The sequence below is a fragment of the Catharus ustulatus genome, chromosome 5 (genome assembly GCF_009819885.2).
Source record: "Catharus ustulatus isolate bCatUst1 chromosome 5, bCatUst1.pri.v2, whole genome shotgun sequence".
In the NCBI taxonomy this organism is placed as follows: Eukaryota; Metazoa; Chordata; class Aves; order Passeriformes; family Turdidae; genus Catharus; species Catharus ustulatus.
The window spans coordinates 6,656,325-6,683,503 of record NC_046225.1 but is presented as its reverse complement, the minus strand read 5'-3'; the positions used below and the strand labels follow the sequence as shown (position 1 = coordinate 6,683,503).

General features: G+C 38.4%; 1 long non-coding RNA gene across 2 annotated transcripts; it reads right to left on the bottom strand.

Annotated features, from left to right (window-relative positions):
• Window positions 1-585: 585 nt before the first annotated feature.
• LOC116997069 lies at window positions 586-27,179 on the bottom strand. Of its 2 annotated transcripts, none has more exons than XR_004418066.1 (5): window positions 27,053-27,179; window positions 11,439-11,677; window positions 11,202-11,335; window positions 1,143-1,223; window positions 586-660 (listed from the first exon to the last, which is right to left on the bottom strand). It is a non-coding gene; the product is annotated as an uncharacterized LOC116997069 (long non-coding RNA). The 2 variants fall into 2 exon arrangements; XR_004418067.1 differs by having other exon boundaries at window positions 11,251-11,335.

Here is a 27,179-nt window from a genome sequence, read left to right as displayed (position 1 = left end):
CAAGATAAAAACAGAGGTTTTGGGACACTAAGGGAGCCCCTTTCTCCACTGGACTCCAGAGGAAAACCGGATTTCTCCACATCACCACTGGAGCTCCGGAGGGAAACTGCACCTTGTACAGGAGCACTGCTTCAACTGAATCACATCTGTCACTGCAGGAGGATGCAGCCACCATGGAATGGGGCTGCTACCAACACCCTGACTGACGGAGTGTCAGGTTGTACTCTGACTTTGTCAGGGTTTGGAGTTTGTTTCTTTGTAGTACTGTATTTCTATTTTGATTTCCCTAGAAAAGAACTGTTATTCCTAATTCCCATATCTTTGCCTGAAAGCCCCTTGATTTCAAAATTATAATAATTTGGAGGGAGGGGGTTACATTCTCCATTTCAAAGAGAAGTTCCTGCCTTTCTCAGCAGACACCTGTCCTCCAAACTAAAACAGCAACTTTTTGTTCTTTGTCCATATATAAGCCGCACCTGATTATAAGCCGCACTTTGGGTTCGGACCAAAACTTTAGTCAAAATGGTGCGGCTTATAATCGTGAAATTACTGTACGACCTCCTTACCTCATCCAAGCATGTGCATGCATCAGGCTGGAGCAGTCAGGTGAGGGGGGATCCATTTCCTTCTCACTGCTCCCATACAGGAGGTGTCACATCTCTGGAAAAGGCAGCAATGCTTCAACATTACAGATAACACATCTGTGCTGTGTAAAGGCTTCTGGTGCTGGGCAAAGAGCAAGGGCTGCACTGGCATTGCCAGCTCTTTCTCAAACAGAAAGAATTGCAGCTGGCTCCTCCATTGTCATGCAGAAAGGAGCAGGAGAGGACTGTGATTTGACATATGTATTCTGGGCTTGAGTCTGAGCGTGTATGAGCACTTTCACAGCCTGCTAATTCACCTGGAAGTAGGCAATGCCTTGTACGCCACAGGACGTTGAGCCTTTATTTACACTAATGTTAGTTTTTATGTTTTAACATAACATTTACGCCTGTGCAATCACAGAGGAGATTTTCAAGCCTGAAATTTTTTGACTGCAGATGAATTACTGTAATTACATCCCACTAGAGCAATGACAAAATACTTTCTTAGCTAGGAAGAAAAAAAAAAAAAAGCTATAAAGAGAAAAGGTTTTTCTGTACCTGAAAATGAATCATACTTCTGAACAAATTCCCTGGATTCAGTCAAAATCTGGAAGCATCAGGCGTGGGCAATAGTCATGACTAGGAAAAAGAATAATAAACAGATAAGATACTCAGACAACCCTTCCTTTAACCAAATAAATTGCTAGTCTGGAAACTTATTATTCCTGACTGGGATGACCTCAACACAGGCATTAACACTCTAGAAAGTACCAGGGATGCTGCACCTCCTTACTGTGATCAGCTCTTTTAGTTAAACAGTAAAACTGAAATCACTTGTAAACTTTAATAGCAACTAAAAGAAGTACCTAGAGGATGGGATGCTAAGAGAAAATCATTCTTCCTATTTATTGTATTTTCGTGGAGAAAAACAGATGTAGGAATTGAAAGCACATTTGTTGGGAAAATAATTTGCTAAAGAGAGAAAACATGGTGGGGATTTTCAGCAAATTCCCTTGCTGATAAATGAACAGTAATGCTTAAGCCCTTCTAATGAAGATGAGTTTACCATGGAATAAAGTTGTCAATGATGAGCAGAAAATAGGGCATTTGTAAATACAATGTAACACAGAATGATAAAGCACATCCAATTTATGCAAAGATGCGCTTGCAGAGCACGATAAATAATATCTGCATAATCAATTACTGGAAGAAAGACAGACTGAATAAATTGTTTTCTGTCAATTTATGGAAAACAAGCATAGCACAAAAAAAAAAAAAATGACAATTTGACATTAGTCTTTTAACTAGATTGACAAGCACTAAACCCAAACTTACTAATGATTCAAAGGACACAGTATTTATAACTGTCCATTTTAATGAGCTATAGAAAATTTGAATTATGGTAAGAGCAAAATTCCTATTTTAAAGGTAGAAAATAGGATACACAATTTAATAACATATATATAACACATCTCCCCACCCCCTACAACCATATATTAAATATTTGGTTTTTCCTTGTACATAACGTTCTTTGGTTTAATGACTCACATGGATTGAGAGGTGTGGGAGAGAAAGCAAGAGAAAAATATATTTTAGGCTCATCAATAACTAATAATAATAATGGGATACTGTATATATTTGAATTACCTCTAGTAAGTATGTATTTGGATTACCTCTAGTAATGGCTGGATTCAATAGTGGCTGGATGCCACATCCACTGGTCTCAGTGGAAAAGTTTTATCAAGGTACTTGAGCTAGTCTTTAAAGAAATTCTGAAACTACTTTAAAACCGAATTAGGAAAGTTGCAAATTATACCATCATTCATTTACAGAGCCATTAACTTGATGGTGCTAAATATCTCTATGATGCATGCAGCAGTTCTAGAAAGCTTCAGTAGCTGTTTAGGATACCAAGCATACAAAAATGAGTGATAAGCCGTTTAATATCCAGATATTAGCTTTGGAAGACAATGTCATTGAACAAAAACAGTTCTCCAACCCCTCATCCTCCCATCAATCAAAATAAAAATTAAAATGCAAATATTTGGGAGCTGACAGTACATATAACTTTTGCCTCCAAGAATATTCAAATGATTGTTATAATCTGCATAAAACAATTTGATATCCAACTTGAAAAACATTTAGCAGTTTTCAACAGATATTAAATTTCACATAACCACCAGAATCACTCTCCATGTAAAACTTTCAATGATGCCTGCAGCACTACATGCTCTGGTAGTAAATCAACCAGTGCTTTCATTTTGGTGTTATTTTCAGCTGCATCAAAACCTCTCTTTTTATTTATCCATGAAAAAGATGCAGCCAGGTTCCAGAAGGCTAAAGCTTGTTGTTTGTCCTATTAATGTGACACAGCCCTAATTCCATCAGCTAAGCAGATGAAAAAAGAAAATCAACAGCGGACATGATGCTGAATGGGAAGTTTGATTCTGACTGAGAAGAGAGAATGCAAAATCCATCTCCCAAAATTTACTTCTGACTCTGGGACTCACTGGGGATTTGAGCCTACACAGATGGCAACATCTCTCCTTTGGGGAACACACTTCAAATTTCCATGTACTGCTCTAAAATTGGCATGTTTCAAGCAATCATATTTTGATTAGCCATCATTTGATTAATGGAAATGATTAGTTGCTGGGGGTCTAACATCTCCCCAGAGGTTTCACTTCAGCCCATAAGTTTTGAGGCACTGGTTACTCTTTGCCACCTGAGTGCACAAAGAATTATTTCCTGAAGCCTTTATGCCTGTCTCAGGGCACCAAGGCTTCACTGCACAGTTTTGCATGTTGAAATGTGGACCTCAATGATGTGCTAAAACCCTGAGAAAGAAGTTGCTGCTGTCTCTTCCCAACCCTTTTTAAGCTGTCACAACAGAGATAGGCATAGGTGGGGCCTGAGCACACACCTCAAAGCAAGTGGAGCAGGCACCCCATGTTGGTAATATTTATAGGAAGGAGACTTTCAGCTTCAGTGAACTGGACTCTCCCAAGTGCTGCAGTTCTTGTGCAGTCTAATATGGCATCAAGGCTGGGAAAATAAAATGGCTTATGCAGAATGAGGGCATCAAACCCTGAGAGAAGCACTGGGGAAAATTTCAGGGAGAGTACCTGCTCTCAGCATTGTAAACACCAAGTATTTGGTAATACTGCTGCAATGAACCTACACTTCAGGTGGAAGAAAAAGGCACAAGGATATTCCCAAGTACAAAAGTCCCTCCATACAACATGTGTTTTTAACAAGAAAAAGTACTACACAGATTTCCAGCCCTCTCACCCCATTGACTCCCTGCCCACAACAAAGATATCCAAGCAAAATGTTAAAATAAATAGTCCAGATTGAGGGTTTAACAGAGCCATTTGCTCTCCCAGATTCTGAAAGAAAAAAGAGAATTAAAGTGTCATTAGCAACTAAATATATATTTGCCAACATTGGTAGATGGGATTTTATTTTTTTTTTTTTACAGATAAGGTGCATTTTACAAATGCTAATAACTGCATGCTTACAGCAAATTGCACTAAGTACAACATGTGAGGAATGGAAATGGTTCTGACTGTAGGGCATTCACCTGTGAAATATCACGTGCCTGCATTTTGCTGGTTCCTGTGAGCTTCCTTTTGAACAAATCAACCACACAATCACTCAGGAGATGGAAAAGTGGGAAGAAGTGGGAGTTAGGGGATATATTTTGTGATGTGGTATAACACAGCAGTAGTGTTCTAATTAACTTTTTTTAAGCTACTAACAAAGCCTACCACTGGCACATTAAACATAGGATATGTGAGGAAATAAATGAAAATAAGTGGGGAAGCTAAACATTGATTTCCTTTTATGTAATTCTGGTAATGATCAGTAACTCATGATGTGTTTCTCCTCTGAAAAGATGTGTGACCCAATCATTCACAGCCCTGTGTTGCCATAAAGATGGTCTGAAGCTGACTACCTGTGAAAACTCATCCAAGGAAATTTTAGAAGCAGCATAAAAAAAAAGATTTAAAAAAAATAATAAAAATCACTCAATAGCATTAAATACCCAGACTAGCATGAGTGTTAAATAGCATCATGTGCAAACATGATTTCTTGAGATCATGAGCATCTCCCAGCAGTAATTTTTGAAGCTACTCCCACAAAGAGGCATGATTGTCTTAAAACACAGGCAGCAAAAAGCCATGAAGTCTACCATCCACCTTTCCTCTGCAATGGCTGTAACTGTAATTAGCAGTGGCCAGATTTTAGAGTTTTCTAAGTTCCCTGTCCTATATGGAGGAGCGGTTTGGTAAGAAATGCTGAAATTCAGCCTTGAATGTCCTTCACCTGAGCTGCCTTGTGTGTTTCTTACCAGCAGCCAAGGACCTGGGCCATTAAGTTCAAAGGATATAACCTGCTTAAACTTTAGCATTCCATTTAATGTTAATTTACAGTTGAACTTTTATGGAGCTACAAAAGCTTTACTATCTTTATTAAAGCCACATACATTTATTACATAGTGAAACTACAGCAAGGAAATTCTGGGTTGAATATTTCATTGCTGTAATCTTTATGTTTTATTTTAAAACAAAAATCTTGGGGAAGTTTAGTGAAGGCAAGGTGTGTGTGCCCTGCTTCAAGAGAGTACCCAAATACTTTAGATAGAAAATGGTGATTTTTGCAAGCCACTGAATGAAGTCTGAGGTAAGCTTCCACACAGGTTCTTTGCCAGAGTCTAAAATTAAGAAAACATCTTTCATAGTTTGACAAAAGGCTGTATAAATATTCCTCTCCCTACCTTGTCACCTATTTTACCATCCTTGCTATTTTTCATGTTGACCTGCTCACACACACGATAACGAAGTCATTAGCTACATTTTCATTTACTTCTCATGCCTTAGGAGGTCATAGGTCTGGTCCATTAACAGAAAATTCTTCTCTCTGCTGCAATTTGCATGAAGTTAAGCAAAAAATGTTTAATGTCAATATTTCAGCTAAGAAGATACGACAATTTTAAAAACAATTGGGAAAAAAATAACCTCTGACACATCAAAGCAGGGATGTTTTCTAAAGGAGAAGAATCCATAATGCATGAAAAAACCTGAAGGGATGCCAGGGATGTAGAGCCACAAAAATTCTGTAGCATTGCTTACTACATGACTGTAGGAACAAGCACGTGTTGTCTGGCATGGGAACCAGTGTTATCAGCTATATAGTTTTTCTCTATATAATAATGCTTCATTTTTCTTTCCTAATCCTGAAAAGCAAATCATACGCATAATTTGAATTTTATAAATGAAACATTACAAGAAATTTCACTTAGTACTTGTAGACTTATTTTAACATACTGGGAAAGAAAAACAAGGTTTAGAATGTTTTGGTCATCTGTAAAGCAGAATAGCATAGTTTCTCTAGGAAAATGAAAACTGGAAGGGAATGTTCCTCCCACTTCCAGCAACAGAGAGAGAATGGAAAGCGGTATTAAGGCAGGTAGAAGCCACAAATCTATACACAAAAGCAAAATCTATTTTGAGGACCACCATTAGAGACTAAGTATAAGAAAGATATTTTTTATCATGAGGGTGGTGAAACACTGGAACAGGTTGCCCAAAGAGGTGTTGGGTGTCCCCTCTCTGGGGTTTGGACTAGACCACCTTTAAATGCCTCTTTCAACCCAAACCCTTCCATGATTCTATGAGCTCATCACTTTTCTTGATGCATGGAAATTTCTCCATAGGCTTAGGGAACGCTAGAAGAAGAAGGGACAAACGTGCAGGAGTAAGCTGAAGGGTTCACAGCTGTTCCTAAAAATGCTGTATATAGACAGATGCTGCATGGCCTCCATGAAAGAATCAGCCCACTTCTACGTATAAAATCTCAAAGCAGTGCAGAATTTATTCGGTGTAAAATTGAACTCTTTCTAAACAAGGGCCAGAGGGGGAAATGAAGACCTCTTTTTCTTCCTTCAAAACTGCTATGGAAACCTTCTGCTAGAAATGCAGAGTGTGACAGCTTCTGCACAGAGCACTTCTAAGTGAGGCAGAAATATTTAACTGAGACAAATTATTTTAGAGAAGGAACTAGCCTTTTGCAGAAAATCTAGCACAGTGCTCATGGCATCTAGTCACCAATGTTAAATTAAAAATGCTCTCAGAAAGTTAAAAATGCCTTTTTTCCCTCATGTTGCCACCCTTGACTTCCTAGTTAGTCTAATTCACAGAAAAGCAATGGAGGTTTTGAAAAAGAAATAGTTTAAAAATAGATAAAACAGACTGAAATAGGACAACTTGAACACAACTTGAGATTGCATTTATGTGGCTAGATCCCTACACAGACCTTTTATATGGTTGTGTCCTTTTTAACACCTTTATTGAAAAACAAACTTTGGTAGGGTAAGGATCAGAATGGGTGGATATACTCAGTGATTTCCTACAGACCCCTCTTCATCTTGTTTCACCATTTTGTCTGGGGATTCTTGGTTCCCAATAACCTCAGTAGGTATCACTGATACTCCCTCCTACCCTACCTCAGCTGTGCTTAGGCTCCGAAACTTCTGATTTCTCATAATGTCACAAGTAAAAACTGAACTTGTCCCATGAATTTTAATGATTGTTTAAAGTTTTTTTTTTTTCTTTTAACTGCTACCGCTTCCAGGATTTGTGCTGTTTGAAGTTGAGGAGTATGGACATGTAAAGAAAAGATCAAAGTACACTTCTGGTTAATAAAACTCAGCTAAAATTACTGCTCAAAATGCTGGCAAAATTAGACTTCATCAAAGAATCATGGATGGTTGAGGATTGAGGGGAAATATTAAAAATCAGGGTAGAAATATTTTTTAAAAAACAGAGGAAGGAACAAAAATTTGGTTTTAGAAGGACAGCAAGGAAAGATCTTGCACATCATTACCTAATTTCATATTTTCATTTTCCCATTGGTTTACAGATAAAATATCAGAAAGCAGATGTGAAATTCCATAGATTGAAGGCACATTATTTACATCTGATATCATGATGCTACATAGTTAAATTACTCATAAAATAAAGAAAAACTACAGTCTCCTTTTCAAGAACAACTTGATAAAAAAACAACCTTTAGATATAAATATTTATTTAAAATACTTTATTTACATTTTATTTAGAAAATTCTGCTGTGTAAGTTGTGGTTTCTCCTACATGTTTAAACAGCCATTTTTAATTTGAGTGTTTTCTTGCATCAAAAATAGATGAGTACCTGGGTTACTCTTCCATGTTTTTCTTTACTCCAACAAATCCAGTCATCTAAATATAATTAAAAACTTTTGTCTGCCTCTGCAATAGTACAGAATGCTACAAATAATTTCTGTCACCCTTCCATGTGAGAAATCCAAATAGGACAAGGAGTTCAAGCTGAAAACACTGCTGATTTTATAAAATCATTCTATTTCACTATTGACTGACTGTGCTTCCTCCAGCTCTTCATGCAAACTGAACTCTACCTGGCTTGGCTGACACTGGGCGCTTGAGCAGGTGTTTCATTACACTTGTCCCAAAAGATGTGAGCTTGTTCCTCTTGATAAGCAAGACACTGAGAAGTGGAATAGATTTCATCCGACAGGTGGGAGCTTTATTAACCTGGCCCCATAGGAAAAGCAGAGAGATGTGCAACACTGTGACCACAAAGTGATTTTAAACTGCCCAGTGCAGTCAGGCTACAGAATGTGCACACAAGTGTAGGGTATGACACTGAGCTTCCCCTGCAGAGTACTGGGGCAAGAATTCAGTGGCACTGAGTGCTCAGGGGTCTTCATCTCTTCAGATGAGGAATGAAAAGCCACTGGCATTCACTCAGAGAGAGTGAAATTTAAACCCACACACAATCTCAGCCTTGCCTTTCAAACTGCCTGTGCGCTCCAGCTGCTGGGCAGGAGCTGAACATAAAAATCTGTCTTGTCCAGTGACAAATTCATTTTTTCTGACCTGGGAAAAAGCCACCTTTCAGAGTCTAGAACATGCCAGAAAAACAGTCTTTCCCTAAGAAAAAGAGAGTTATAAGAACAAAGGAGGTATAAGGTAATGCCACTACCTACTACTTTGCCACATTACAAGGGGTTAATGTCTTCTAAATTAAGACAATTGGTTTAGATGAGCAGTGGGGGAGGTGATTATTTTCAGTCTTTCATTGTGTTTTGAACATAGATTTCAATTGCTGTCACTCAAACTTATAAATACAGAATGATAGGTCTTTCTCTTTACCTCTTTCTTTGACTAGATTATGCAAGGGAATCACCACTGTTCATGTGTGAATTTGTTATTTTCAATAACTGAGATTTAATTAGTGAAAAAAAAACCAAAACAAAACCACCATAAGCAGACTCCCTAAAAATTCACAAAGCACCAACTCTCTTTGTGGGAGACATCACTGAGTTAAGGTCACCTTTCACTTTTGTTATCATTGTAATGGATTTAAAATATTTTCAGTAAAGTTTGCAGAGCTTCTTGGGATTTGGCTTTCCAGTCACAAGTTATGAAAACAAATTGCTTTCAAGCAATTGAATAACTTCCAATATCAGATTCTATGAGTAGAAATAAACAAACAGAGCTTTGTACTGATTCCTGAGGAAGAAACTTATTCAATGGATATTTGGCAATTTGGATTTCAATCCTCTCTTTTTCCTGCTTTGCTCTCACAGGAAAAGCAGAGGTTTGTTTTTTTTTTAACCAGTAACTCGCTAGAAATATTTTAGAAACTATGTTTTTTGAATCTGATACCTTTTCAAGTAGATAATGCAGATGTCCCATATTTGACCAAATATTTTTCATGAACCCTCTTGTTTTTTTCTTTTCTTCCTTATAATTTAAATGAATATTTCTTCCTCTTTTTTTTTTTTTTTAAGTGATACATTTTTCTACCTTCTTTTAGTTTGTGTTTTTGTTTTTTTTTTCAGTATGCAGTGTATTTAACATCCTCTACCATTTGTTCCACCTCTTTTGCAACTTTTTTGCCCTATGGTTTTCCTCCACTATTTCTCTTGGAGTTGCTACTTCACTTCTTCCACTCCATCAGTATTTCAATTGACAGGGTGATGCATTGATTTGAAAGGGTTCTCTAAAATAATTTCAGTACCATGGGAACATTCAGGTGTACAAAAGGCATGTTCATTTTCAACCCATGGCATTGTCATTGGGACCCTGAAACTGCTGGGGTGCAGGGACAATTTGCTTTTTCCACTTTGCTTCTTCAGAGATGGTAAGTTTTCCAGCTAGGCACAAATCATGTGCACCAGAGCCATGCCCATCAAAATTTCAGTCTGCACTCTGCCCTGCTCAAACTAGGGTCTGCTGCCAGATTGCTTGAAAGAATCCACAGGAAAGCACACAGCTGTGGCAGTTTCTAACTAAATGAATAATGCAACATCAACATCTGTAGGATTTTTGAAATGCTAAACATCCAGCTATGAAGCCTCTGACGAGGCCACAGATGGGAATGATGTTGTTGTTACAGTGGTTCCACCACAAACAGCCAGAGTTTCATAATCACACTGGACTCTTAAAGCCTGAAACAATCCTTTCTTTCAGCAGCACTAGCTCTCAGTGCATCACAGAATGATAAATGCACACTTTGTGGGCTGCATTTAATTCCAAGCTTTGTTAAGCTAAAGAAATCCGGTAATGAATATGGACATCTTCAAGCATGAATACAGATGCCAGCACCAGTTGAGAGTACTCAGCAGGTGAATTTAAACTGACAATCCAAGCTAAGGAAGAATAATTAAAATAAATTTTCCATTCAATACAAAAAAAAGAAAGTCCTATGTTTACCTCAGGAAACCACAAACAACTAAGACAACTTTTCCTAGATGCAAAACAGTATTATTTCACAGGATAATATGTATTTTTCTGCTTTATAAATAATATCAATATGCATTGCCTACTGAAAGAATAGAAAGAAATAAAATGTATCTCTGAATACAAGGAAATATATCTGTTCATCCCCTACTGTTTTTAGGACATTAAAGGAGAGCACAATGTCTTATAATTTATTCTCTGCCTTACTTTTTTCCATCAATAAAAATTGTGTTTCAGAGACACTGAGCAAATAAAAAAAAACAAAAAACCTGCTTTTGCTCAAATTAGAATCTGTCCCTGGCTTCAGAAACATGCTAAAAGTACTGAAAAGTCAACATAAAGTTAAGCAGTGCTGAGAGGCAGAGGAATTAAAAGGAGCTAATTAGGAAAGGCATGACTGTATAAAACAAGCTGCTGAGGGAAGGCATGATGTCACCAATCAGCTCCTGTGGACAGTTGCAGGCTGAACTCTTGATCCCAGACACAACTTATCTTCTTAGCTGGGACAGGCTCTCCAGGAAGATGGAGGATTAGTTCCTTTATGCTGAGACAAGTCTATTACAAATGTTAAAAACTGTACCCAAACCACAGAATAACATTTGGAAACCTTAAAATACAGGGGAAAAGCTCAAGATGCAAACCCAGAAGCTCCAGGAAGCCTGGAAGGAAAAGGATGCACTACTTTAACAAGAGTTCCTGATTAACCCTACACATAACTTGATAAATAACAATAACCCTGTCTTCACAGTTTGCTTTTTATTGAGGAAAAGATAAGAACTTTAGCAAAAGAAACCAAATTAAGAGCAGTTACCTTTCCTCTTTTAATGCTGGAAACAGGATACTCAGAGACAGCTGCTCACCTCTGTAGGCTCTTTAAGCAACCAGCATAATTTCTTGGGGAAGGGATGAAACATTCTTAATCCTGAGAATGCTCTGTGGCAAAATCTGGAAAGGATAAGGTGTCTCATCAGCCACATGGCTCTCCTCAAGAGCTACTTGGCAGCTTTGTGATCTCGTGGTTTTTGCCATGCCCAAACTACGTACTTACCTTTTCCTCCACATCCTGGTAAGGAACAGAGTCATGTGCTTCTGCTGGTGTTGGCAGAGATGTCCAGAAAAGTAGATTTCTCTTTTCCTTTTGGGTCCTTCTCTTTGAGCCTGGCTCTTTCAGATCCTGGAGTCATTGGCAGGAGGCTGGGCTGGCTCTCAGACTGGTGGTGCTAGCTAACTGGAGCCTGCAGGCAACTCTGCCTCTCTCCTTCCATCAGAGAAAGAATTTTGTTATACCTAAAATCATATTTGGAAAAAAAAAGAATAAAAAACTGCTATAAGAACCACTTGGCAGGGTGAGTGTGGGGAAGGCAAGACTGAAAGAAACATAAACAAGAGCATTTTCTAAAGTCAACACATCCTACAGGGCCTGGAGTGGGAGTCTCTGGGGGACCATCAAATGGGCAGCAGTTCAGTGGTTGAAACTCCTCAGAATATCACAAGAGGCACACAACTGTGCACAAAATCCCCAGCTATAAGTTTTAAGAGCGAGAAAGTCGTGATAAAAAAGAGCCTCTCAGGTCACACTGTTATTTTCCAGAGGTGCAAAAAATAAAGTTAACTGTTCCTCCCATAGGAGAAAGAGAAGCATTCACAGCCAAAGGAGAGGCAGCCTGTGAACTCTGGGGTTACAAAACCTGTTGCAGCCAAGATGAAAACCCAATTAAGAGCTCTGTTTAAACAGGGAGGCAAAACTCAGGACCTCTCTTCTTCAAACTGAACCTTCTACTAAAGCTGCAGATAGGAACAAAACATCCAGGGATTGGAAATATGCATGGAGTATCTGTGCGTAGCACTGGCCAAGAAAAAGAAAAAAAAAGAAAAAAGTTAAAAAAAATAAGTCATCTCTGGGATTCATGTTCCCAGACAGAGAAAAATATGTACACCTTGATGTACAGAATATTAGCATTTTGCACATGCAAGAATCTGAGCATCAAACCAAAACACAGAGGGCCTCAGTAACTTGCCCAAGGTCAAAATCTAAAATCCATGTAAGGTTCTTTGATTGTGATTTGCTTTCTAATGTAGAGAAAACTCGCATGCTAAGGGGGATGTGCAGGCATACCAGAATTCCTTCTACCTAATTTCCTATTCATATAAAGTTTAAAGAACCTGATCTCAGTAGATATTTGTTCACATCACAAAGCTACCATGTATTTTGAAGTAATCTGTTGGAGTCGGACGACTCTGTAGAGGAAAGACCCAGAAACCCAGAAGTGAAACAGAAGACATGTTACAAATCAGGATCAAAGGATATGCTGACAGATGCATTCAGGAACCTGAGATAATGTTTCCATGCTCTGTGAATATCTTGAATCCAGGCTATCCCCTGTTAATATTCATATGTAAAGCATCTATCAAAAAGTTAATAATGGAATTATTACAGTAATACAACCTCAGCTCTCTTGTGAAACTTTTACAACTGGTAGGGATTCTCTTTTTTTTTTTTTCTTTCTGCCTTAGGAATTTTCTTCATTTCACCACATCTTCTTCTATTGTTAAATTTCTTGAAACCTCCTGATAGCTACTCAAGCACATTACTGCAACAGCTATGCAATCTGCTGTGATGCACTCAGGCCAGCAAGGGCCTCACTGCTACAAAGGCTCTTTGTAAATACCTGAGCCAAGCCTAGAAAAGCTCTCAGACACTCTTATTTTTAGCTATATAGTTAATTCCATTGAACAGTCACTGGAACAAGATTCAAAATGACACATATTGTGAAATACTTTGCTGATGGTCAGCAGTCTCACTGCTGAACCAATGCCCCTCTGTAGTGTGTGTTCTTAAACATGCAGAGAGTTCATACATGTTATCTAATTCCTGAGAACATAAAACCACTTGATCTTGTCTCTGATTTTTCTGTCACTGGAGCAAATGATGTATATTTCTGATGTATATTTGCCACCCAAATAATACTCTGGTGTAAGGAATACAAGCATTTTTCCATGACACTTTAATGCTCAGCTGGTAGCTGTGGTGTTCTGACCAGTGCAGAATGCCTTTATCTATATATACACACCCACCTACATATCTAAGTGTGTCTCTATTTCCATGAGAGAAGCATCACCCCAAATGAGCAAGCTGATCTGCAACAGGCACTGATACTACTGATTACCAATGCAAAGCCTCAGAACAAAGGATCTGTTTGGAAAGATTATGATTTGTAGACTTAAGATCTTAGCAGTGTTTCAGTGTGTTGAAGAACCTTACAGAGTGAGAACAAAATGTCTTATGAAAGTTTAAATTATGTAAAATACTGAGATGCATTATATGAGGCATTTTAAATAAGGGCAGAATAAAGGCTAAATACTTCTGAACTGTCTCAGAAAAATTAATCCTTCTAAATTCATGCACCATTACCAGACTCCAATATTAAAATGCCTCCTGCCTTTAGGCTGATGTGGTTATAATTATGCACTTGTTTTAATTCATATTCTATGTACTGTATGTATTTTTATGCAGCACCAATTGTGGTGGCATCCAACAATTAAAAACAGGCATAAATTAATCTCTCATTTACCGGGGAAACATCTTCAATTAATGAACTAAAGGACCTTCTACAATTTTTAATTAAAGTTCTGAATAAGCGAATACTTATATAAATCTTATGAAATGTGAACTTTTCAGGAGGATCTTTTTAACAACACCTTGGAGGCCATTTTATCCCTGCTGTAAAAACAAGAGCCTAAGCTTTCTGTCTCCTTAACTGCTCCTGTGTGCCCCAGGACCAGGCAATATCCTCCCAGCACCACTTGAGCAATAGTGAGTATTGACTTCCAGCCTCAGAAGAGTTATGTTCCATTTTTAGCACTCACTCCCTGAATGACCCTGGGACAGAAAACTGCAGTTTGACTCACAGAGGTTCCATTGGGCTGAGCTGGGGAGTCAGGGGGAGCACTGTGTGTTAATTGTAATGTCTTTTCTATCAATGTTATTGCAATCACCAGGCAGCACTTTCCTTGGCAGCATTCATTCTCTAACACAGTTCCCAATCTTGGATCCAAAGCTTATTTTGGATATAGATGCACAGAACAAATGGGAATTTGGGGCAAAACCCCCAGGCTTCTTTCTGGGGTGGGATGACTGTAAGAGCACCCTCCATATTAATTAAGTTTCTGCAGTTCCTGAATATGAAACAAGAACAGTGTGGTTGCTGTTGCCAAATAACCTAAAATGTCACTACACCCAGCAGCCCAGCAGGCTTTTTCTTGTAGCCACTAACATGAGGCAGCTGAAAGGAGACTCTAGAATATGTAAACCTTCCAAGCAGTCATGCTCCCAGACTCAGCACAGAAGGAGCTCAAACAAGAGCACATAATGAAAATGTTGAAGTGGAAACAACAGAATTCAGAATTCATGGCAAACATGCCCTGAAGGAGAGAGAAAAAATTAGAAATAGAGAAACATTTCTAATAATGTATGTTAAAGAAAACCTTTTCCTTTTTTTAAGACCCTATCAGCCCCAAGGCATCCTTCTAGTAAGAATGTAAGAGATTATGGCAAAGATCCAGCTCCCAAATAGTTGGGTGCTAAACAGACAAGGGGTTCAAAATTCAAAATCGACATTGCTTTTAACTTGCTACTGACCACCACTTTTCTGCCATTAAGTAAGCACCTCCTGTACAGATAGAGACATCATCCTATTAATATTTGACTGGTGAATTATCAATATTTAATGTGGATACTACTCCTGAGTATGTTGCACTGCATAAACTGTATTACAGACCGAAGTCCACGAATGTATTCATAACTTAGTTACAGTGGAAATCTGTGTCCATAATAAAATAATATGCAGTATTATGTATTAAGATTCAAATATACAGTAATAATAGCGTATGTACAGTAATTTCACGATTATAAGCCGCACCATTTTGACTAAAATTTTGGTCCGAACCCAAAGTGCGGCTTATAATCAGGTGCGGCTTATGTATGGACAAAGAACGAAAAGTTGCTGTTTTAGTTTGGAGGACAGGTGTCTGCTGAGAAAGGCAGGAGTTTCTCTTTGAAATGGAGAATGCAAACCCCCTCTCTCCAAATTATTATAATTTGGAAATCAAGGGGCTTTCAGGCAAAAATATGGGAATTAGGAATAACAGTTCTTTTCTAGGGAAATTAAAATAGAAATACAGTACTACAAAGAAACAAACTCCAAACCCTGACACAGTCAGAGTACAACCTGACACCGTCAGGCAGGGTGTTGGTAGCAGTCCCATTAAATGGTGATTGCAGTCCCCTTGCAGTGACAGATGTGGCTCAGTTGGAGCAGTGCTCCTGCAGAAGGTGCAGTTTCCCTCTGGAGGTCCAGTGGTGATGTGGAGAAATCCAGTTTTCCTCTGGAGTCCAGTGGAGAAAGGGGCTATCTTATTGTCCCAAAACCTCTGTTTTTATCTTGGTAAGAAATGTTGGGCTCTTCCCCCTGGCTGGAGCAACTTCCAATGGGATGCAGTAATTTTATCAGTCACGCAGTGGGACTCAATGGGCCATTAGCAGACAATGACTGGCTGGAGGAAGGATGGGGTGTGAAAAGATAAAGAACAATGCCTTGCCTGGTTTCAATGGATGGCCCATTAGCAGATTATCTGCCATTGAGATAAGGATCACTGTCCCCACCCTCAACAGATGGTGATAGAACAGATACCTTTTATCACACTCTGTATTGTAACATGCGGCTTATAATCAGGTGCGGCTTATGTATGGACAAAAACCAAAAAGTTGCTGAAACCCAGAAGTGCGGCTTATAATCAGTGCGGCTTATAATCGTGAAATTACTGTATATAGTGCTGATACTTTTGAAAAACATACTTTTAAAATCTCCTTGTGGACTTTGACAAAGCTGGTATCTTTCTTTAGATGTAGATTGGCATTTCAATCATTACCTATCATAGGCTAGGAATATTCATGTTGAAGTAACTGAGAGCACTGCTCATCAATATTTAGATTTGAAAGACACATGAGGAGGTTATCTATATTAAACTCCCCCTCAGAGGATCTAAGACCACATTTAAAATTTTATAAATAGAGCTAATGTTTGCAAACCTAAATATAGATTTATCCTATATATCATGAAATATGTAGTCCCTATTCTAAGTCATGAGTAGGAAGTCTAATCAAAGATTAACCATCTTTCTTGGGACAGCCAATTAGAATATTTTGAGTACTTAATTCGTACACTGCTTCTTGATTACTCCCTGCACAAATGCATATTTGTGTATATTTCTGTAAAGACAGTTTTTGTACATAAGGGAGAAGTGTATTCTTTTAGTCATAACCATCCTAAAACTTAAGGGCAAAAATAAATTGCTCAGTAAAGAGCCATATATATCTCTCTCCAGTGAAATTCTGTATCTCTGCTTCATCAAAAAGGAACCACTACATAAAGGTAGAAGAATCCTGGAAATTTAATTAATTGTGCCATGCAGAGGAAATAAAACCAAGAAGTTCCAAAGCACGACAAAGTGAAATGATGATAAAGGCAGATTTTACAGTGCTTCCATCTGTCATATACTTGCCATCCTGAATTATATGATACCCTATAAATCTGCTTTTTACTTTAAAAGTTACAAAGTGTTCTTAAATTGTCAAGCCAAGATAGGGACGTATGTATAAGTATTTGTACAACCAGTGCTAAAGACAAAAGTTATATTGCAAACTTAAGTACCGAGATACTGATTAATGTCAGAAATATTTCCATTTAGAATTCCTGACTATACAGCAGTGTTTAATTCCATTTTCACTTTATTTTCTAGAACCTCTTAAAACCTTACTCCCTGTTATCTTTAGCTCATTGTCCTGATGAACTAAGTTCCCTAGGTGCCAGACCTGGTTTATCTGATCTCAGATACCCTGCCCAATTAGCTCTCATCTATTTTGCAGTAGGATTTACTAGCTGAAGCATAATGACACACTGAATGCAATGCCTGGCCAACCTAGAAATGAGGCACAAAAACTTGTGTCTCACTCCAAAAGGCTGTATGAGCACACATTTTGTCTCCCAAATTCTCACCACAATATTCTCTACCTTGGGTTCTCACTCCCCAGATTTTCCACACATTTGAAACTCCATTATCTTTCCTGGATTCTATCTTAATTTTATGCATAATGAACTGAATAGAGGGATATAATTTAATTTCAGTGGACAAGAAATCAAACCATAGACATCATTCCTGCAGTAAACTTCATTATGAATTTTAGTGGGAGGAAACTTCCACAGGCCAATGTTAGACATTGCTCTGGAAGTTGGTTGGGGACAAGCTACCCACACAGCAATGTGGTAACATTTTCCACATGGAAAGAAAAAAAAAAGGTATATTATCACTTAAAATAGGAATTGGTATCTCCAGCAGCACAAGGCACAAGCAGTCCAAAGTAATGCTTCCATCTTGGTCTCCCCTGTGCTAATGTTATCAGGATTTCTAGATGTTTTTTTTAAATTTTAACTTTAAATGAAGTAGGTACAAATGCAGTGCTTAGTCTTTTACGTGGAACCTGATCTTGTGAAAAGCTGGAAATCCTGGACCAAAGTAGAGCCAAAGAGTTCAAAACCCATTGAAAGCTTTTACATAATAGCCTTTTAATAACTCAAATAATTGTTTTTTCTTGTTTCTGTTCTGCAGGAGTCACTGCTTGAAAGTTATTAAGGATATTAAACAGAACTGGGTATTTTTTAAGGCTTTTCATGAGGTGGTTTTCTTCACAGTTACTAGCCAGAGTTTGGCTGAATATGTCAGGTTTATCAGACACGCTACTGACTCCAGCAGGGAAGGTTAGATGCAAACCCTTAGGAACAAGCCCTGTAGATAATGAGACAAGTTTCTCACCTCTGAAATGTTGCATATCCTGTGTTCACCGAGTCTTAAATGCTTTTTCATTCGTTCATGAAAACTCAGGAGACAGGTTCTAAATAAAGAAAACACTTCTCTGGAGTGTGGGTAAAGTTCCTCCCTTCTGACTGATGACTGTTCTCATGCAAGGTAACACTGTCTAGAGGCCAAAATTGCATACCTGGAGCACCTATGAGAACTATCTTTGAGTCTTAAAGAAGCCCTGCGTGTTTCTGGGGTAGGATCTCTGTGGTGATCAAGCAGTATTGGTGCTTCCACGCATCTTTAAGCTTTCTGCCAGGAAAGGAAAACTTAAGATCACAGTTTGGGCTCCACAGTATGCCCAGGATTTCAGTATGAAAAACAGCAGCTGTTTTTTCCCATTATAACTTCCCAGTTGGCAGATTTTCGGCTTAGAGGGCCTTCAACCTGGGCTTATGCCAGCAGAAGTAGAAACAGTTGATTACAGAATAAATTCCCCATCCTACAGATAAAAAGTCTGTATTTTATCAGAAGGGATTCTCACAGACAGGGGATGACAGAGACAGGTTCTCAGGCTTGGGTACACTGATAACCCTTTCAGAGGAGTCCACCTGGCAAACTGTGGATGGTGCACACAGTCCCCAGCACCAGCATCACCCTGAGGCTGCTCTCAGCTGCCTGAGCAGTGACTCTCCTCAGCCCTGGGCTCCTGCCCCAATTCCTGCTGCTCTGGGCTCTCATCACCCTAAATCTAGTCCCTAAAAAACCATGAAAGCCCCCAAACACATACTCAGGGGTGCTCTTTGGTGACACATTTTGATTTTTTGGGACATTTTCAGTCATAAAAAAAACATTTTTCTAGCTACTATAAGCTCTAACACTCACTAGAGACATGAGCCAACTCTCATGGAAGCCACTGGAATTCTTCCAGTTGCCTTCCTGTGTTCAAATTAGGACCCTGAAACACTTAGATTTCTAAAAATCACTGTTGTATCCAGTGAGGACCTGTTTTTTCTGTATGAAGTATTCATAAGAAAATCTTGAACTGTATTTGTCAGTGACTCAATAAATAACTCATGTCAGGTTCAGTGCTTTTGGGTGGTAATTAAAGATTAAAGACATTCAACAAAAATGCCATTGCTTAATTAAAACCAATACAAATCTTTCCACATTAAAATATTTGCCTGTTGCCTCTCAGACCTTATTCTAGGTATATGACAGGATTTTTCCAGCTAATCTTACTTGAAGCAAGCAGGAAGCTCTTTTTCCCTGGATGAAAGCTTTAGGAAAAAAAAAACATTTTATCTTAATCTTCACACTGTTAAGAATTGTATTGTGTATTTATTCTCCAAACATGTGGTCCCATTGCATTATTTAATTCCATTAGAGATAATGGACAAATGGATACAGACTATACTCTCATACTGCTTGCATTTCTTTGTCTGTAATGTAATAGAGCATTACAGACTGCATCAGCCTCTCCAAGTGGCTCTCAGGTCCCACTACAGCAGTTTCTTGCTCTGTAAAACACAGGTGTACTCTTAATACCTTCAAAACAGAAAAGAAGAATTACCTCCCTCCTCCATGTGGGGTGTCCCCCTCCCCCAAGGTGTCTGATGAATTACACTGACTGTGTAGTTCTTGCAGAATTCAGTGTTTTGTCACACGCTGAGCAACCACATGCACAGTGAAGGAAAAGAGAGGGTGCCAAGAAGGAAAGAGAAATGTGGAATCTATACATACTGTACCAGTGATAAATGTGAAGCAGGATCCTGCCAGGACCCAGGTCCAAAGGAACCAAGTGATGTCTTCAAGACCCTCAAGCACTGAGTTCCTGGGGACTGGACAAGAGAATGGTTTGCAAGCTTTGTCTAGATACAGAAAAATGTCACATTCAACCTTACTTTATAAGCCTAAAGTCTATTCCTTTGCTCTCTTATTCCTGGGTTTGGAGCTGTGGAGACAAAAATAAATGGCAAATTGTGTTTAAAAGCACTTTCTCAAGTAAATATTTGTATATCTTACTTATTTTCTGGACAAATAGTACTTAGACCTATACTGAGGTAAGAAGCAGCAAGGGAAAATGAGATTTTTATAAAACAAAACAGCAAAATCACCTTAGTGAACCAAAATATTTTCTCAGAACAGATAGTTCCTAATGTGGATTTTTTCACCACTATGATTACATCATAAAATATTCCTCTAGCCTATTTCCATTTGGGCTAGCCCTAACACTGGCATCAATAAAATGCTTAATTCCATTCTTCTGAAGCCAAGTCAGAGGCTTTCTCACTGTTTATCCTGTCCTTCATTTAATTTTCTCCATTACTTTTACATCCAAGGAAGTTTAAATAATTAGAAATTAGTCTTTTTATTCTGCATAACCATGATGACAAATTCAATAATATCATAAATTTTCAGGTGTTATGTATACTTTAATTTCATCTAGTGAAGATGAAAGGATTATTAATACTAAATATTTTGGCTTACCCTAGAACACTGTATTTAATTTTTCACTTTAAATGGTGGTATGCTACATTTTCACTAACTAATCTTTGCTTCTTAGCATCTTATTTTCCTCATAGACTTTACAATTTTGATACCGTTAAAAGCCTTTGATCTGCCTTGCATCTTAAAATATTTAAACTCTTTTTGATTTGATGTAATCATTCTTGTGGTCTTTTGATGTCTTCATTGTATTCATTGCTTTGCTATATCTATTTTTGCTTTCAAAGAGTCCTCTTTGTTCAGAGACAGATATTAATTTCCCAATGCTATTTTCCTGGCATGATCATCTACAAAAACATGCATTCTTTATTTTTAAATTGAGTGGCTTTTAGATTATGCCAATTCCTAATACTTACCTTCATTCTGTGACATCCACGATTGCTAAACACAATGAAAATGCATCCTCTTATATTTGGCACTTCTCAAGATTGCTCTGACAACAATAAAGGTTAAATAAAGGATAGTTTCATAGAGCAGTAGAGCAAGAACTTCTTGAAATATTAATAAAATATTTAGCTCCTTTTTTACACTGTGCTGTTATCTGGTTGATTTGCAGATACTTGAGCCTTTTATGCTTTGCCAGTTTTTTTCTACCTCTTAAAAATTAACTAGGAACTATGCAGTGCACTTCAGCTTTTTAATAATGTGAGTGAAAAGAGTGCAGAGAACTGATGGCAGCAATCTGGCCATCAGACCTCTCTGTACTGCAAACTGCGCGCTTAGACCAAAAAATTTCAATGGCGTGATACTCTCCTATCAGACTTTTAATTATAGGTGTTGGCACAAAGTCTTTCAGGAGCAGTAGGATTCCCTGATTGCCTGGTCTTCTGCAGCTTGTAGCCCTGTGAAATTTGCTAGAGAACATTCATAGGATGCTCATTTCAAGTCTTCTTCGTGTATGATAAAAACTTCTTACAGGAAGCTCGCACGCTCGATTAGAGGAAATGTCCCCCGAGTGCCCAGCACCCTGCAATAAAGAATATCTGCTTTCTACTACTCAAAACTGTGTTTAGAAAGTTTCTATCTCACCAATTTTGGTATCACCATCCATGATGACACCAGGATTTATCTAGAGGAAGGAATCCTCAGCTCGTTCACTCATATAGCATTAGCATCCATTGTTATGAGCAGATCAAAATGGATTCACAACAAAATCTCTTCTCATTCACTGGGCATGATACACCAGAACTATCTTCATTCTCACTGAAAACCCTGTAAGAGAAGCAGCCATATCTGTTTTAGGTTTTGATTATTAAGTGTCCCCCTATAGTTGATCAGAGCTCCAGAATCCTGTGACTGGATAAGAATTTTAGCTTTCATGTGAAAGAAATTGAAGCTTTTTATCCCCCATGACTGTCAACAACAGCTAGCAAATAAAACAGCCTAACCTCATAAATGGAGACTCAAATAAGGCACAACATGAATTACTCATTTTACAGGTGTCCATTTTCAAAAACATTGCACTTTTGGAAGACACTGAAGAGGTGACTTATGGCAATAAAGTCTGCCAGGACACCAAAACCCCTGCACCTTCACCTCAGTTTTGAAGTGATACTGCAAGTCAAGATCGATGCATATTCTCCATATCTTAAGCTGTAGAAGTTCAGTTTCCAGTACCTGTCACTCATAATTCCCCAATGGATCAAAGCACAACACACACACTTTGCTTTCCCCAGGCAAAGACATAATTTGCATGAGAGGGGTCACACTAGGATTTTATCTCCCAAAAAGAGAGAAGACATTTCTTTTGTGACATTTTTGTGACAATAAATAAATAAATATTATAAATGAAAATTGAGGGCTATCTTGAGTAAACTATTTGTACAACTTTCAGTTATGTAACACCTCCATCATATCTTTTTCCATATTAGTTTTATCATAAAAGAAATAATACAAAGGACCTTAGAATCCTGTCCCTTTCCAAAAGTAAGTGAAATTGGTACAAATGCTTTGACAATATCTTTACATGCTTCCTTTTCTTACAAAAAATAATCTTCACATTCTGTATGTCAGCCAATTAACCCTCTTTTATAATTCCAAGGTCATTATTCCCATTTTAAAAGTACTATCTGTGAAATAAAGAATACGGTGGAAGTCATGCTGTAGTTCTGCAGCGGTGGGTAAAATGGAGGCTTTCAAGGTGTAATTATTTGTGTGACTGTATCTCTGCATTATCTTCTTAAATAATATTGAGAAAGGTTAACTACTGCATTAGCACTGATTTTTAGAAAAATGTCATTTTGGGAAGCTGAACGGAAGCGAGTAACGTCAAGACAAAATTACCAACAAAGAAATTGTCCTTTCACTGAAGTAAGCCCCACAGACATTGTAATGTAATTTCTTGTTAATGAAAGCATTAATAGAACTTTATCACAGAAGAGCCCTCTGAATTTTAAACTATCATAGATCGTTGTTCAAACAGGGTATGACAAAACCATTTTATATTGATTATATATTTCATTTGCACAGCTGGATGCACTAATGAAAGATTCTGAGTATATTTCCCAGAAACTCAGAAACAGTAATTAAAATAATTAAAATTCTTTCCACAGCATAAAAATTCGACAAGTGTAATGCCATTTGCAGATCCATCAAGAAGACCTCGGTGATGCAGTGGGGGTTTTATATGTACATGTCTGCTGAACTCAAAGGGTTGAGGCACTGAAATTATACACAGTGAGAATGTTCTTTGCCTCCCTTCCTGCTCATGTACCCAAGAGCTGAGTGTGAAGGATGACCTAAAGGGGTTTCTGTTCCACTCCTCCGTTGCTATTAAGCAAAGAGCAGCCCAGGCTCAAACTGCAAGGCAGCTCCATGCACTCATCCAGCACTACCAAGATTCCCTTTGCTGTCCTGAAGTTGACACAGGCTCCTTGTAAGGACCCCAAGGGCCGTGACCAGCTTCCATACAAACATTAGACATTTATTACAAGTGCACATAACCATACTTGGCATGCAGATGGAAAATAATGCATGGTGGTTCAGGTTCATTAGCAGCACCAGCCAGCAGCTCTGCTGCTCTGTCCCCATCCCTTGGATTCCCTTGGATACAGGGAGAGGGCAGCTGGACACCACATCATATGACTGAGCAGGTCCCATCTGGCCCCTGGGCTGCACATTACATGCCCCACTCCACTGTTTGATGTGCTGAACAATCTCTGATTTCCTACTGGGGATGTAAACCGATAATGAGATTGCTCTGGTGCTCTAAATCTCAGCAACATTTCCACAAAGGCTATTTTCTGGCTTTTGCAGTTGCCTGAAAGGGAAAGGGGTATAAACACCAGAGGTGAAAACAGAATTGTTGTGTAAGTTACAAGACAAACACAAGCTGCTGATTCTGTCAAAGAGCAATTCTGTTCTCTTCTGATACATATCATGTCAAGTATTTATTTAAAATGCTGTTCAGATGGACAGGCTTAAAGAAAGTGGCATCATATTTTCACTTCCGACTTGAGAACAGCAGACAAACACCAAAAATGCCCCACCAACATTCAAACAGCACACTGCACCATGTGATCTTTTTGTGCACACAGTTTGCCAAGAGATCTGCGTTACACCAGCCACAAAACCAACAATCTGTTAAATGCACCATCAAGCAGTCCACCATCACTTCTGTTTTCAGGTGTTATGACAATCCATACATGCTTCTCTAATTCTCACCCAACACTTGGGCTATAGCATAATTTCTAATTGTCAGGCTTCATGTAATTCTACTTTAAGTTTTGTAAAGTGTAGTCTTGAGCAACTACAAACAGCACGGGCCAGGTTTTAATAAGTGCCTGTGTTGCCATCACTTCAGCAACATGATCCCATTGCTGTAATCACAGGGGGTCTTTAACATGCCTTCAGGGACACACAGTTAAAGCCAAGAAAAATGCCACAATTATTAACTGATTACAAAGAAATAAAAGTAAGGAAGCTGTTTTAGCATTGCTAGAAAAGTACTCTCTTAATTAGAGCATTAGAACATTGTTATATTTCTCTCTTCAGTATCAAGTGGTGGTGACATCTATATTTATAGTGGGGTTAAATGACAAGATGCTGACCTTTATTAACATTTGTGGGTGAGGATTCTCCTACAATATCCAAGAACTCCCAAGACTTTTTTCAGCTGTTGTGCACGCCCTCCTTTGTCTCCTTCCTCACATCACACCTATGACGAGGGGGCATGTCACAGCCTCCTTCCTTAAGCTATAGGGGCACCCCTCTCCAGTGACATCCAGCAAGGCACTGGCACTTTATTCTTTTCACTTCTGTCCTAAGCTGTTTACCATCCTTGCCAGATAATCCAGCTGAGCTTGACCACCCAATTACAAACACGTAGCACTTGTCAGGCTTTGACTGGCAGTAACAAGGGTAATCTTTTTTTCTAGGAACCCCTAATAAACACAATAGTAAGCCACAAACACAAATCCAGGAAAATTAAATTAAGCTGCTTGTGAGCTCAGTGGGTGCAGCTGCATCACTAATTTAGTTTGTTGTAGGGTTTCTTTTGGGAGAGGCTGTCTCATGTCCATACTTGGTGTCCTCTGATATTCCTTAGCCAGAGAACTATCATTCCAAGCCCTTTCCATCCTGGTGGAAACAAAAAACATGGAGCACCCAGGTCTGTCTTCAAGGATGCCCAGTAAATCTCAGATAGGAAACCAGTGTGAAATCCATGCTGAGAAAGTGCAGCATGCATGCAGGTTTAAGGGACATAGCAACTAAAATAAAATCTAACCCCACACCTCTTAGTAAAGCAGATGAACACACTGAGCAAATGCTGCTCCCCCCTATTCCTTACAGAATGAATTAAATTACTCGAGAAAATTGTGTTGAAGTGGGAGAACAAAGTGGAAATAGGAAGTTAAACACAGTAATAGATTCTTTCTCATTTTTGTTAATAGTTCCATAAAGAACAAAACTAATAGTCGTGTCATGAAGTGGGGAACAGGATGTAGCTCAGGGAGAAGGAATACAGTCACCTGAGTGAATCAACTAAATGTGCCTCAGGTTGAGTGGCTGCCCTAATCCAATGCAAAGGCACACAGCCCTTTGGGGAGGAAATGCTGAAAAATGGAGCTCTCTGAGCACCCGTACAATTTAATTTTCACTGATCTCTGAGTGGTGTCTAAACCCAATATTTATTACTTTACTCTAGGAATTGAATTTGGTCCTGTTACTAGTAACCAAATCAATCCATTTTTCTTAACACATATTAAAGCATAATAATAGTTTAAAGTCTTTCACTGTTTCCTTGGTGAAGCAACTGTTGAGAGCACTCACTGACTTCCAAACTCCCCTTGGAATATCAACCTGTAGATTTTGGTTATAAAACTACAGGGCTTTATTGCCTCTCCAACCAGGCACCAAGGCTATCCAGAACCCTTTCCACTGTCCCTCTTTATTTATTTCTCCTCCTCTGCATGCACAATGCCAGTGCACTCCTCCCCTCTGAGCTGCCATCAGTCTGGAGAACTCCAGGAGCCACTCCCTTCTTTTCATCTTCCCATTGCACCTCGGGGTGCCACCATGTGCAGAATGGCATTTACACCATTAAATGGAGGTTACATTACATTTACCTTCATTACATGAAGGGTGGGCAAGGTTCAGAAAGCTAAAAAACCCTCCAGGGGGAAAATTTCCTGGGAGACATGATCTGTGGATCAGACCAAATTGTTCCAAATCTTGCACTCAGTAATTTGGACTTTATTTTCAGCATGCAAATAAAAAACCTTTATGAAATTTTATGTATGTATGCCAATGATGATTTCAAGGGCCTCTCACAAAGGAAAAGAATCTAGGAAATTAGAGGAAAATTAATTTCACAGCTGTTATTTTTATGTAAATAGATATGAAATTTTATAGAAAACCAACCATTTCCTATACCTTACACCCATTCTTCTGTCAGAAGGTCAAAAGATTATCTAGGACTTCTTAGCAATAGGTGTTAATTGTTCTAAATTTTATAATTATGAAAACATTTGTGACTCCCTCTAAATTTCAGTAAAAGTGTAGGCAAGTTTTAATTAAATTTGTAATGAAAATATCACCATAATGAGAGCAAATATTAAAAATATATTTCTACAGCAGTACAGAAATTTCTGACCTACAGTAATTTAGATAAACATAAAAATTGGGAGTAGAGTAACCTCTTAAATCATTAGTCAGTTATCTGCCATTAGTTTTGGTCAACTCTGCTTTGCAGCTTTTAGGCAATAAAGTTATTTGGAAGACTGCACTAGATTAAACTTACAAAACAAGGATTCAAAAGGAAAAAAAAAAATAAATTCATGAAAGTAACAGGAAAATTACCTTAGGAGCAAGCAGCAAGGAAATGGAGCCCATGTGAATTTCCATGCAAGGAAATACTCCAAGAATTACACTGATGTAGAAATTAGAGTCAGGTACTGTAAAATCATACACAGGAGTGAACTTTATC